Raw genomic sequence first — 12,327 nt, 5'->3', positions numbered from 1 at the left:
ACTGGCATGGTTAGGCTACGTCTCAACCTATTTGGCTTTCAGCAGGTCACCCTTCTGCCTTCCCAATATGGCCATGCATGTTTTCTTCTGGGCTTTCCCCTTCTCTTATCTTGACCAAACTTTGCTTTCTGGCCCCAAAGTTTGGATAGATAAGTTCGTCCTCTATAAGGTGTAATCACCTGTGGGCGTGCATCCCAGGTGTCAAACCTGTCCACTACACGCTTGGCTATTTCGAGCTTGTTGGAGAAAACCTGCTTGCCCCTCAGAAGTACGGCTCTAGCTACTTTTTGTTGTTCTGGGGAAACTGAGGAACTGATTTGGGCCTTTTCTGGGGTGTATTTGAGTTCGCCCCTCCTTTCCCCATAAGTTAACTCGGGGTTTCCCATGTCTGCTTCCTTCAATGCCAGCAAGACAAAGTCTCCTTTCCCATAGAAGGGCTTGATTAATTTCCCCTGATCCACTATCCTGCCTGTCTTTCCCTCTACCAGGTTGATGTAGTCTCCCTCGTTCACTTGGGAGGTTGCTTGCATCATCTTGGAAGGGAAATATGTTCCTAAAAACTTGACAAGCTCAGAAGCACACCTCCTGCTACCCATTTGCCTCAGCAGAGCATGTACAATGTTCTGAGCCTCAATATTTGCTTCAGGATAATATACTACTTTAGGATAATATACCGCACAGTCAATGCTATACAGACAGAATTTGTTTCCCCTCAGGGTAACTCTGGGCAACAGTTCGACTATGTCTAACCCAAAGTGTTGGACTGGGTTCAAAATGACATGTGAAGGACATAGCTTTGTGTCAGTTTTGTCACTGCAATCACCTTGCTTTGGACTTCCTTCACATCTCTGGCCAAATTCTTTTTACTGCTCCTCCATTTCGAGGCAGTAAGAGTTTTGAGCTAATCCTTGGTTAGTATTTGTCATGTCCATATTAGCTGCAAAGGTACCAGTGTGCCCCTGCTCCTCTATCCCCGCTTGATCTTTGAGAGGAACAATCATTTGCTTGAGGTGGGTCTCCCCTCCCCCACTGGGCTTCACAAAGGCCTCCCTGTCCCCATGGTCTTTTCCTGGGAATAACCCTTCAGGACTCTCAGGGATTAACTAACGTACACCAACTTTCTCCAAACATTGATCTAATGTGTGATCAGTCCTTTGTTCCTTTTAAAAAGTGTTTTCTAGCGGAACCTTAACTGTAATTACTTCAGCTGTAGGAACCTCTCCTCCTACCAGCTCTGTTTGAATTTCGTCCTTATCCTCTGCTTCACCTATTTCTTTCTGCTGGGCGCAAGTCTGCACTAAAACACTCTTGACATGCTCAGTGAGATCAATCCCAATTAAACAAGGCGCAGGCAATCTCTCAGTTACGCCAATTCTCCATAATCCTTTCCACCCTCGATAGCTAATAGGCACCTCAGCCACTGGCATAGCAATCAGTTCTGCACCTATGCCTTTAACTGTCAGGCTTTCACCTTTCAATATTTTCTCTGGGGGGATTATGTCTGGATGGCACAAAGTGACTTGAGAGCAAGAGTCTTTCAGAGCCATACATTTGGTCTCATTTACAAAAATGCTGTCCCCAGAACTTTTAAAAAGTTCCTGGTTGGTTTCTATAAGATAGCAATGGACAATTTCAGCTACAGGCAGCTGTTCTGCTTTTCTTTCCTGACCCTCTGCCCTAACTGTATTTGTATTATGAGTCACTGTTTCACCATTCTCTGAAGTAACTTTGTTTTGCTGCACACAATACACTGACTTAGGCTTGGGTAAATTAGCCTTTTTACCTCCTTCTCTGGCTTTAGCACATTGTGAAATTAAATGGCCTTTCTGTCCACAACCAAAACACGATTGGGACTGTCTCAGTTCTGGGCTAAGGGTCTTACCTCCCTTGTCTTCCCAGTGCTTGTATTTGGGCTGGCTCTGTTCTGAGGGCTTGCCTACAAAATGGCCGTCACTTGCCTGGTGGTTCTTGAGGTCCTTTTTGCTGTCCTCCCAGGTTTTTCTCCCAACTTTTACCTCAGACAAATTTGAGTTTTGAATGTGGGAAATAAAATCAGCGAATTCTCCTGCTTCTTGAACGTTCCTGGGCTTTTTATCTCTCACTAGGTACCTCAGTTCTCCAGGGAGAAATGAATAGAACTGCTCTAACCCCACGGTATTCTTAATATCTTGTACAGTCTCAACTCTCTCCTGTTGAAGCCATTTGTCAAGATATCTGGTCAAGAGCACGCCAGGCCCTCCTATCTTCCACTGCCTCCCGGAGTTGGGTCAGATTCATGTTGGTTGCTTCAGTGACACTGTCCAACCATCTCATCCTCTGTCGTCCCCTTCTCCTCTTGCCTTCACACTTTCCCAACATTAAGGTCTTTTCCAGGGAGTCCTCTCTTCTCATGAGATGGCCAAAGTATTGGAGCCTCAGCTTCAGGATCTGTCCTTCCAGGGAGCACTCAGGGTTGATTTCCTTTAGAATGGATAGGTTTGTTCTCCTTGCAGTCCAGGGGACTCTCAAGAGCCTTCTCCAGCACCACAATTCAAAGGCATCAATTCTTCGGCGTTCAGCTTTCTTTATGGTCCAGCTCTCACTTCCATACATCACTACAGGAAAAACCATAGCTTTGACTATTCGGACTTTTGTTGGCAAGGTGATATCTCTGCTTTTTAAGATGCTGTCAAGGTTTGTCATCGCTTTCCTCCCAAGAAGCAGGCGTCTTTTAATTTCGTAGCTGCTGTCTCCAACTGCAGTGATTATGGAGCCCAAGAAAGTAAAATCTGTCACTGCCTCCATATCTTCCCCTTCTATTTGCCAGGATGTGATGGGGCTAGTGGCCATGATCTTAGTTTTTTTGATATTGAGTTTCAGACCGTTTTTTGCACTCTCCTCTTTCACCCTCATTACAAGATTCTTTAGTTCCTCCTCACTTTCTGCCATCAGAGTGGTATCATCTGCATATCGGAGGTTGTTGATATTTCTTCCGGCAATCTAAATTCCGGTTTCGGATTCCTCCAGTCCAGCCTTCCGCATCCTGTATTCTGCATATAAATTAAATAAGCCGGGGGACAATATACAGCCTTGTCATACTCCTTTCCCAATTTTGAACCAATCAGTTGCTCCATATCCAGTTCTAACTGTTGCTTCCTGTCCCACATATAGGTTTCTCAAGAGATGGATAAGGTGATCAGGCACACTCATTTCTTTAAGGACTTGCCATAGTTTGCTGTGGTCCACACAGTCAAAGGCTTTTGCATAGTCAATGAAGCAGAAGTAGATGTTTTTGTGGAACTCTCTGGCTTTCTCCATAACCCAGCGCATGTTAGTAATTTGGTCTTGAGTTCCTCTGCCCCTTCAGAATCCCGCTTGTACTTCTGGGAGTTCTCGGTCCACATATTGCTGAAGCCTACCTTGTAGGATTTTGAGCATAACCTTGCTAGCGTGTGAAATGAGTGCAATTGTGCGGTAGTTGGAGCATTCTTTGGCACTTCCCTTCTTTGGGATTGGGATGTAAACTGATCTTTTCCAGTCCTCTGGCCACTGTTGAGTTTTCCAAACTTGCTGGCATATTGAATGTAGCACCTTAACAGCATCATCTTTTAAGATTTTAAATAGTTTAGCTGGAATGCCATCACCTCCACTGGCCTTGTTGTTAGCCAGGCTTTCTAAGGCCCACTTGACTTCACTCTCCAGGATGTCTGGCTCTAGGTCAGCAACTACATTGTCTGGGTTGTCCGGGATATCCAAGTCTTTCTGATATAATTCCTCTGTGTATTCTTGCCCCCTCTTCTTGATATCTTCTGCTTCTGTGAGGTCCCTTCCATTTTTGGCCTTTATCATGTTCATCCTTGCACAAAAGGTTCCTCTGGTCCTTCAGGTATCCAGGGCCCAAGCCGTTTAGGGCTTTATATGTCAAAACAAGCACCTGGATTGGCGGAAAACGAGAGGCAGAGCTGAGTGCCGTCAGCATATTGCTGACTCCTCAGCCCAAACCTCTTGATGACCTCTCCCAGCGGTTTCATGTAGATGTTAAACAGCATGGGGGACAGTATCGAGCCCTGAGGAACCCCATGACATGAATGCCATGGGGCAGAGCAACTGTCCCCCAGCACACCCTCTGGACACGGTCAGCCAGGAAGGAGCAGAACCACCGTAAAACAGTGCCCCCAACTCCCAACCCAGCCAGCCTATCCAGAAGGACACCATGGTCAATGGTGTCGAAAGCCGCTGAGAGGTCCAGGAGTATCAACAGGGTCACACTCCCCCTGTCTCTCTCCCGGCCCTAGGTCATCATACAGGGCGACCAAGGCAGTCTCTGTACCAAAACCCAGCCTGAAACCCAATTGAAATGGATCCAGAAAATCCGTTTCATCCAGCAGCGCCTGAAGTTGCCCAGCCACAACCCGCTCCAACACGTTGCCCAAATAAGGGAGGTTCGCTACTGGTCGGTAGTTAACCACCAGCCTTGGATCCAGGTTTGGCTTTTTAAGGAGTGGTCGAATTACCGCCTCTTTCAAGGCGGTAGGGACCACTCCCTCTCTCAAAGAGGCGTTCCTGGACCCAGGTGCGAACCCCTCTGGCTGATCTTCTAATTAGCCAGGATGGGCAAGGGTCGAGTGAAGTTGTGGTAGAACGGACAGATCCAAGCAAGCTTTCCACATCCTCAGGTCTCAACAATTGAAACTCATCCATGATAATCATCTGAGTTGAATTCACCCATTCCTGTCCATTTTAGTTCACTGACGCCCAGGATGTCAATGTTTATTCTTGCCATCTCCTGTTTGACCACCTCCAGCTTCCCAAGGTTCATAGATCTTACATTCCAGGTTCCTATGGAATATTTTTCTTTGCAGCATCGGACTTTCCTTTCACTTCCAGGCACGTCCACAGCTGAGTGTCCTTTCGGCTTTGGCCCAACCACTTCATTAGCTCTGGAGCTACTTGTACTTGTCCTCCGCTCTTCCTCAGTAGCATGTTGGACGCCTTCCAACCTGAAGGGCCCATCTTCCAGCGTCATATCTTTTAGCCTTTTGTTTCTGATCATGGGGTTTTCTTGGCAAAGATACTGGAGTGGAATTGCCGGTTCCTACTCCAGGTGGATTGCGTTTAGTCAGAACTCTCCACTATGACCTGTCCGTCTTGGGTGGCCCTGCACGGCATACCCCATAGCTTCTCTGAGTTGCTCAAGCCCCTTTGCCACGACAAGGCAGCAATCCATGAAGGGGTACATGGGTATCACTAGTTGGCAAATATGGGAGTCAAATACACTATGTACTCAGATGGAGAAGCTGTATTCTCATTGCCAAAACAAAACCAGAATCAAACTGTTGTACAAAACCATGAACTGTTAAAATAAAAAACCAAGCAGTAAAATATGTATAGTGCCAAAATATAATTTAAATATTTCTGATTATTTTAAAGTCCACTTTTTTGGGGGGAGGGCGTCTTATGGAGTGAAAAATACAGTATGTAATTTGAATGTAGTCAATGAAGACATTTTTTTTAATTTATTTATTTATTTATTTATTTATTTATTTATTTATTTATTTATTTATTTATTTATTTATTTATTTATTTCCCGCCCATCTGGCCTAAAAGGCCACTCTAGAGATATAGATTTTTCATTCATCAGTCCAAATAGAGACATCTTAATCTGTTAGATTCTCAGACCTTTGCACATTTGATTTGACTTTCTGAGCTTCTCTTCACAGCTGCATTGTGAATAAGCAAAGGTCTGACTGTTTTACAGGTGGAAGGAACATGAGATGGAAGCTTATGTGCTCATCCTGCTCCTCATCTTAAAGTCCCATTCATGCATCAGTCTGTCTGTTGAATTGTGATTATTGTTATAGAAAAATGAAATAAAGGCCAAAATCCTGTTGGGCAAGTCCTGCCTACATAATAGGAATAATGTCATCTTCAGTGGCAGATGGCTGCTGATTAAAATCTTCCTTTTTAAATTTTGGAGTGCACATGCATTGCCTTATTATTATGAAATCAATAAAAATGTTTTTAATCAGTGGCACTCTGCCACTAAGAGTGTTGTCATTTCTGTTGCACAGACAGAGCTGCACAACAGGATTTCAGCCAATCTGTGATGCTACCTCCTCATCCTAATACGTCATTTTAAAATTTAAATACACAACAAGAGGCATACTATTTCCTATAACTGTTTTGGACCGTTTGCATGCCTTGTTAGATGTATGTTATGTGGCAGTATATTGCTCTTATCCAGCCCTCTTCTAAACATAGCATAGGAATCTCCCACAAAAGAAACCCCAAAGCATTGCTTTTAATTCAGCTTTTTAAAAGAATATGTGCAAAGGAGGAAGAGAGTAATTAGACAAGTGTTCAGTGCCTGCTCCAGGTTTTGAGGAGTGTTAGGGTAAGATTCCCTGAATGGAACCATTGCCCACTCCTCCCAGAGAGTGCATTGCTATCATTCTAGAAATTTGATACATGCAAGTAATATTTTAATATACTGTAATTCATAAGCAGCAGTGCAGAATAGATATGCTGTGCTTGCCTCTTAAATCTGCTGTTTTTAACTGTATTACATATAAGCGTGATAGTAGTTATGTGTGTGATTGAGGTGCCAGTTGGATATTTAGTCCTCCTTCACAGAAATGCCATATGAGATTCTGTGTGCCTGTTCCATCATCCTCAGGACAAGCTTACGTCTAAATTAAAATTAGCATGGGTAAGTGTCTATCCAGTGACCTCATGTAAGCTATCAATATCAAGTATATGACAGATAACCAGTAAGTAATTTAAAATGCCCTGTGCAGGCACAAGATTAATTTAGCTGCCACTGCACATATTAGTATCATTTTCAGCTATAAAGAAACATGAATTGCTGTACTTACTCATGACTGCTAAGTACTTCAAGGTATAGAGTAGCTACCCCTCAATTTTCTTTTATAACATGGGTGTGCGGTTAGGCATCTTCATTGTGCTTTAGAAGTGCGTGAAAAGGTAATAGCGGAAAAAATAATTTATATGTCTGATTGAGAGAGCCAAAGGAAATGGATGAAAGACAGACTTCCACTACTAATACCAAGGTTCATCCATTTTTTCCATGAAGAAGGTGAACTTTATCTCTGCCCTGAAACAAATGTCCTTACATCTTAATGCATTCTTGAGGTTGTGTCTCCCAAGAATCCATATAGCTCATGCAGAACAACACAGGAAGCAGCACTGAATACTCCAGAGTGAGGTTCAGAATAGGCGTTACACTTTAATCTGTGCACATGTTTGCTTTCTCACTGAATTTTTCTCAAGGTATAGTCATGCAAAAAAGAAAGCACACTCTCTTTGAATTCTATGGTTTTACATATCAAGATATAAAAAATCATCTGCTCCTTAGCAGGTCTGAAAATTAGGTAAATACAACCTCAGATGAACAACAGCACATATTACATATTGGCTTTATTTTTCTAAAATTTTGGCTTTATTTTTTGTAAAATAAATAATGACACAGTGTAATATGGCATGTGCTGTTGTTCATTTACCTGTTTTTCAGACATGCTAAGAACCGATGGTTTTTATTATGTCCTGATGCATAAAACCATAGAATTCAAAGTGGGTGTACTTTCTTTTTCACATGACTGTATATGCAGAATGAACTCATTCAACCCTGTGCAGTAGCCCTCTCCAGCAGCTGGGGACAACCCGAATGGTAGCCCCACACACCTGGACTTAGAGCTCCACTAGTCACAGTCACAAGCCAGATAGTCTCTTAGTTTGGTGACTTTTCCTGATATCCAGCCTACGTCTGTGCTGCTGCTGTGTACATTTTCCTGATCTGTTCTCAGTAGTCATTGGAAGCAGCCATTCTACGTTCTAAAATAATAACAGTATGATTTAATAGCTACAAATTTGGATTTGGATATGAGTGATTTTCCATTGGCAAAGCTTGTACGATACTTGGAAATACAAAAGTAATGCGTGAAATATAAAATGAGCACCCCATATTCTTTTCTTCCAGCTATTCCATACACATCTGTTTCATTTAATTTACACTGTAGCCTTTTCTATCCTAAAGACATGGACAAAGTAGTAATAATTTTACATGCATGCATTCATATAGGACCATCTTTAAAAATCATTCAAATATTAATTTTAAGCTTTGGTTTCAGTTCAGTTTTTCTGTATTTGTACACATACACTGTTCAAAGCTCCATTTATAACACCAGATTTGGCTTTTACGTAATAGGTGTAAATACTGTATGTACTTTATCTGAATTATTAATAGCAATTTGTTCTGTATGTTGTAACATAAGGCTCGATATAGCTGTCAGATTACATTTTTCTTACCAAAAACACCCATATATTTAAATCCCTTTGAGTGAGTTCTGTAAATGGTAGATGATACTTTCTCTAGATCTGCTGAATGTCTGCATGAAATTTTAGTAGTAAAACAGATGAAATACGGGTACAAAATGCAATAAAAGAATTCCAAGGCATAGTGCACATTTAAGACTGTTTTCAGATATAATGTTTTCTATTCTTACAAAAGAAAAACAGTGTAATGGGTAGTTTGGAAGGGTGGCTACATTCCACGGTTCTTTCCTACTCCACCTAGAGACTTCAGAGGTTGAACTTTGAACAAATTTGGTCCGATTAATGCGTTCCTATGGGCTTGAAACTCACCATCCAGCAAAGATCCTCCATAGCGTGGCCATTTTTGGTGCCCATGCAGCGAGGAACCCGTCCCAGAAAAGAGCAGGCAGCCTTTTTTTTTTTACCCAGCGTCCATTTTGAAACCAAAAATCGTCATTTTGCAAGAATCGGTTCCCGAAGCAGGGAAGTGATCATCGCAAAGCAAAATTCCCCCATAGGAAACATCATTTTGCGATCGCTTTTGTGATCGCAAAAACTTCATTGTTATGCAATTTCATCGTAAAACGGAGCGCTCGTCTTGTGAGGCACCACTGTATGAGATGGACTAAAGCCACAGGCTTGAGTTTACAAGAGCTGGGCAGTGCAGTTGAGGACAGGATACTTTGGAGAGCACTCATTCATAGGATCACCATAAGCTGGAAGCAACTTCATGGCACATATTTAAAATGTGCTGTCAAGTTGGAACAGATATAGCAACCCTTATAGCACTTTTGAGATCTTCCTGTAGTCCAATGCAAAAGAATTGTCAAAGTTTAGATAAAAGTAATTAAGGAGACACTCTTGATTAAATATACATTATTCACCTTAATTATTTGAAAATATAACTTGTCATTTCAAGTATTTCTGATACATGTCTTGCTGCATTATTAAAGCTTGTAATGTAGAACAGCTAGAAAATTTTAATCAGCAGGAGCTACATAGCTTAGTGAAGCTGTCAGCTTTTCAGCGCTAGATATAAGAAGACCATAGAGAATTAGATACCTGTTGTTTGTAATGTACACATCAAAAGGTCCTGGGACATTAGCAAAACATAAGAATTTTTGAATTTTTAAATAAGATTTGTTTGTTTGTATATTCCCCTTTTTCATGAAGTTTAGGAGCAATATTGAGGTATAAAGTTAACATGTAATGTGCAATATTCTTCACTAGAGAGGGACACAAAGCAAACCAGAAACCAAAAAAACAAAAACAAAAAAACTGATGAACCAGGCTGGTTCATGGTTAGTTTCCTGACCCAGTTTGGGGATTCTGTTTTGTTGAAGCAAAATGAAACTCTGAACTTTTTTCTTTTTGGCATTTTGTTTGCTTTTGCAAAAGGGGATACCCACCCACCCCTTTCCCACTGCCACCATCGCCTCTGCCTACCTGCTCCTGCTGCCGCCTCTGCCACCACCATCCGTAGAGGCAGCCTCTAAGCATGCTCCTGCCTATCAGCTGGGTAGTGGGCACATGCTCAGAAGCACTGGCCCAGCTTCCCAAAGTCAGCTGCTGCCTCTGAGCATGCGCCCGCCACCCAGCTGATGGGCAGGGGCATGCTCAGAAGCAGCAGACGGCTTCCTTACCAGGAGCTGGCTACTGCCTCTGAGGATAGCACCTGCAGAAGCAGCAGCAGCAGCAGAGATGGTAAAGATGGTAAGTAGGGGCCCCCCACATGAACTTGAAAAATGAATTGCACACTGTTTCATTTTCCAGTTGGTTCATGGTGGGTTGTGGTTAGTCACAATCCATGAACCATCATGAATCACCTGTTTTCCAGTCCATACCCATCTCTAGTCATCATTTCAATTTTTTCTGTTTAGCTTGATGCAACTTTTTAGTATACTGAAATTTCAGTTAAATAAATTTTCCCATTCAGTTGGCTAAGGGCTTAGCACTGAGACTCTGGCATTCCAGGAAGGCAGCTTGAGGAGGTAAACCAATAAACTTGAATATGTGGGTAATTGCAGAATCCCTTTTACTTGTTAGGTATTAGCCTTGGACATGCAAATTAGATATTGGGTGTGTAGCATATTTATTTATTTTATTTATACCCCGCCAATCTGGTCATTGCAACCATTCTAGCGGCATACTTTTGCATGCAGAGTATGCAGTTGTTGCTTTTTTGTTTTTTGGTTCTTGAAATATGCAAGCTTTCACTGTATGCACATACAATGTCCATCACAGAACGATGACTGTTTTATAGTAAATAATGCCATGGTATTTTGTGGTTCAGAAATACATATACCAAAGGAAGCAGAAGTAGTTAAAAAAAGGTTGGAACAGACTGGTTAAAAAACAAGCTAGCAAGCTGAACTTTCCTCACAGAGCAGAAGTGCTGTTATGTACTCTTGTGTTTATCTTACCTAAGTTCTGCAGGCCAAGACTGTTGAGGCACGCTTACAAATCCCATAGTATGCAGCCCAAAAACACCATGTGCATATACACCCTGAGCCTGCAAAGTGGTTAGAACAATTACATTTTTAAAAAGAACATAGTAGTTAGCCAGAGTGTCTAGACTGCACTGTTGTCTGTTTCTTTTTTGAGCCAAGCAATTTGGATAAATTGTTTAGCCAGCTAAACTGAGCGCTGTGGAACATGGCAAGTACCAATCTCAAAAGGAATTGTGCTAAAGTTAGAAACACACTTCAGGCTTATGCTGCAGCTGTTTCCTTTTAAAAATGTGCCTTGGACACAGTGTGGGTCGGACTACCTACAGAAGAGACAAAACAACAGGCAAAAGGAAATGGCAGTCACACAAACAGGGTTTCGGGTGGTTTCCACAGGGTGGGAGAAAGGTTGTCATAGGAGTTTTGCTTCTGAACAACACACAGGAAAACTCAGTGTCCCTTGCAGGAAAATTGCTACTGTTTCAAATCACCATTTGACAGGGGAGACCAGCACTGTGGGCTTTTGAGTCAAATCTGAACAATGGTATTGCTCTGGATTATCAAACAGAACAGACAAATGAACAATGAGCTTCCAGATGTGTTTCTTATGGCTCCTATTTCCCTAACTACAGAGCTCAGTGATTTTTGTTTTCCAGAGGGAGTATTAGGAATTGTTACAGAATTGGCAGTAAAACAGCAGACAGAGGCAGAAATGAACTGTGTGTTATGCTTGTTAAAGTTTTCAGTCCTCTGCATCTGGAACACAGATACATTAGTTCCTCCTTTGAAAATTACACTGTACAAGGTACAACACATATACCCAATTTTGTACAATGCCTCAGGGCCTCTAGTTGAGGAATGGCCACAGATAAATAAGTACAAAAGCCCAAAATACAATACAGTGTGGACTTAGTCATATCAAGTGCAGCTATACCATTTGTGCATAAGGTTCCATTGAGTTGGTCCATTTTATTCTCTCTTTTCAAAGAGAGCATTCTTTGAGCTTCAAAGATGGATGAGTAACTGTTCCTCACCTCAATCTTTGCAGGCAAATTTATTCTCTGGCAAGGGGAATAGGCTCCTTGAACTAAAGTGCCAAATCTTCCACTAGGTATTAATGAGCTATTAAGGCTGGGTAGCACTTTCAGGCCCAGAGACCAAGTTTCTTCATTAAAATCCCTCAATTGTGTGTGCTGAGTCTTACACATGTTCTATTACATTTTATTCATGGACAAGGGTGGTTTTTGTGTGTATATGTGTTGTTTTTTGTCTGTTTCTTTTTTGCTGGGTTTTTTTTTTTTGGCAGCAACATTCTATCCTGGAAACCTTTTTTTCCCCCATTAGAAAAAAAATCACATTACTCTATGCTTTTTCATAAAAGAGTAAGATGGTTTGCAGACAAATAATCAATTCCAGGCAGATGTGAATGTTTACATTTTTCCTTTGTTGCTTTTCCCTCTGGATACTCTGAATCAGGGTGAAAAACAGGAAATGAATGGTTATTTTAAGTGAGTACTGAATGGCATAAATACTACAATGATTTATAGAATTTTTCCATTTTGAACTGAAC

The 12,327-nt window shown here is 41.8% G+C and overlaps 1 protein-coding gene across 17 annotated transcripts in view; it reads left to right on the top strand.

The window, feature by feature from the left end:
- The window catches only part of PTPRM (protein tyrosine phosphatase receptor type M), a 607,519-nt gene that overhangs the window by 572,236 nt on the left and 22,956 nt on the right, over nt 1-12,327 (top strand). The window lies entirely within an intron of this gene.

This window comes from Pogona vitticeps, chromosome 4 (assembly GCF_051106095.1).
Source record: "Pogona vitticeps strain Pit_001003342236 chromosome 4, PviZW2.1, whole genome shotgun sequence".
Taxonomy (NCBI): Eukaryota; Metazoa; Chordata; class Lepidosauria; order Squamata; family Agamidae; genus Pogona; species Pogona vitticeps.
Note: the sequence above shows the minus strand (reverse complement) of the source record. Positions and strands in the feature narration are given on the sequence as shown.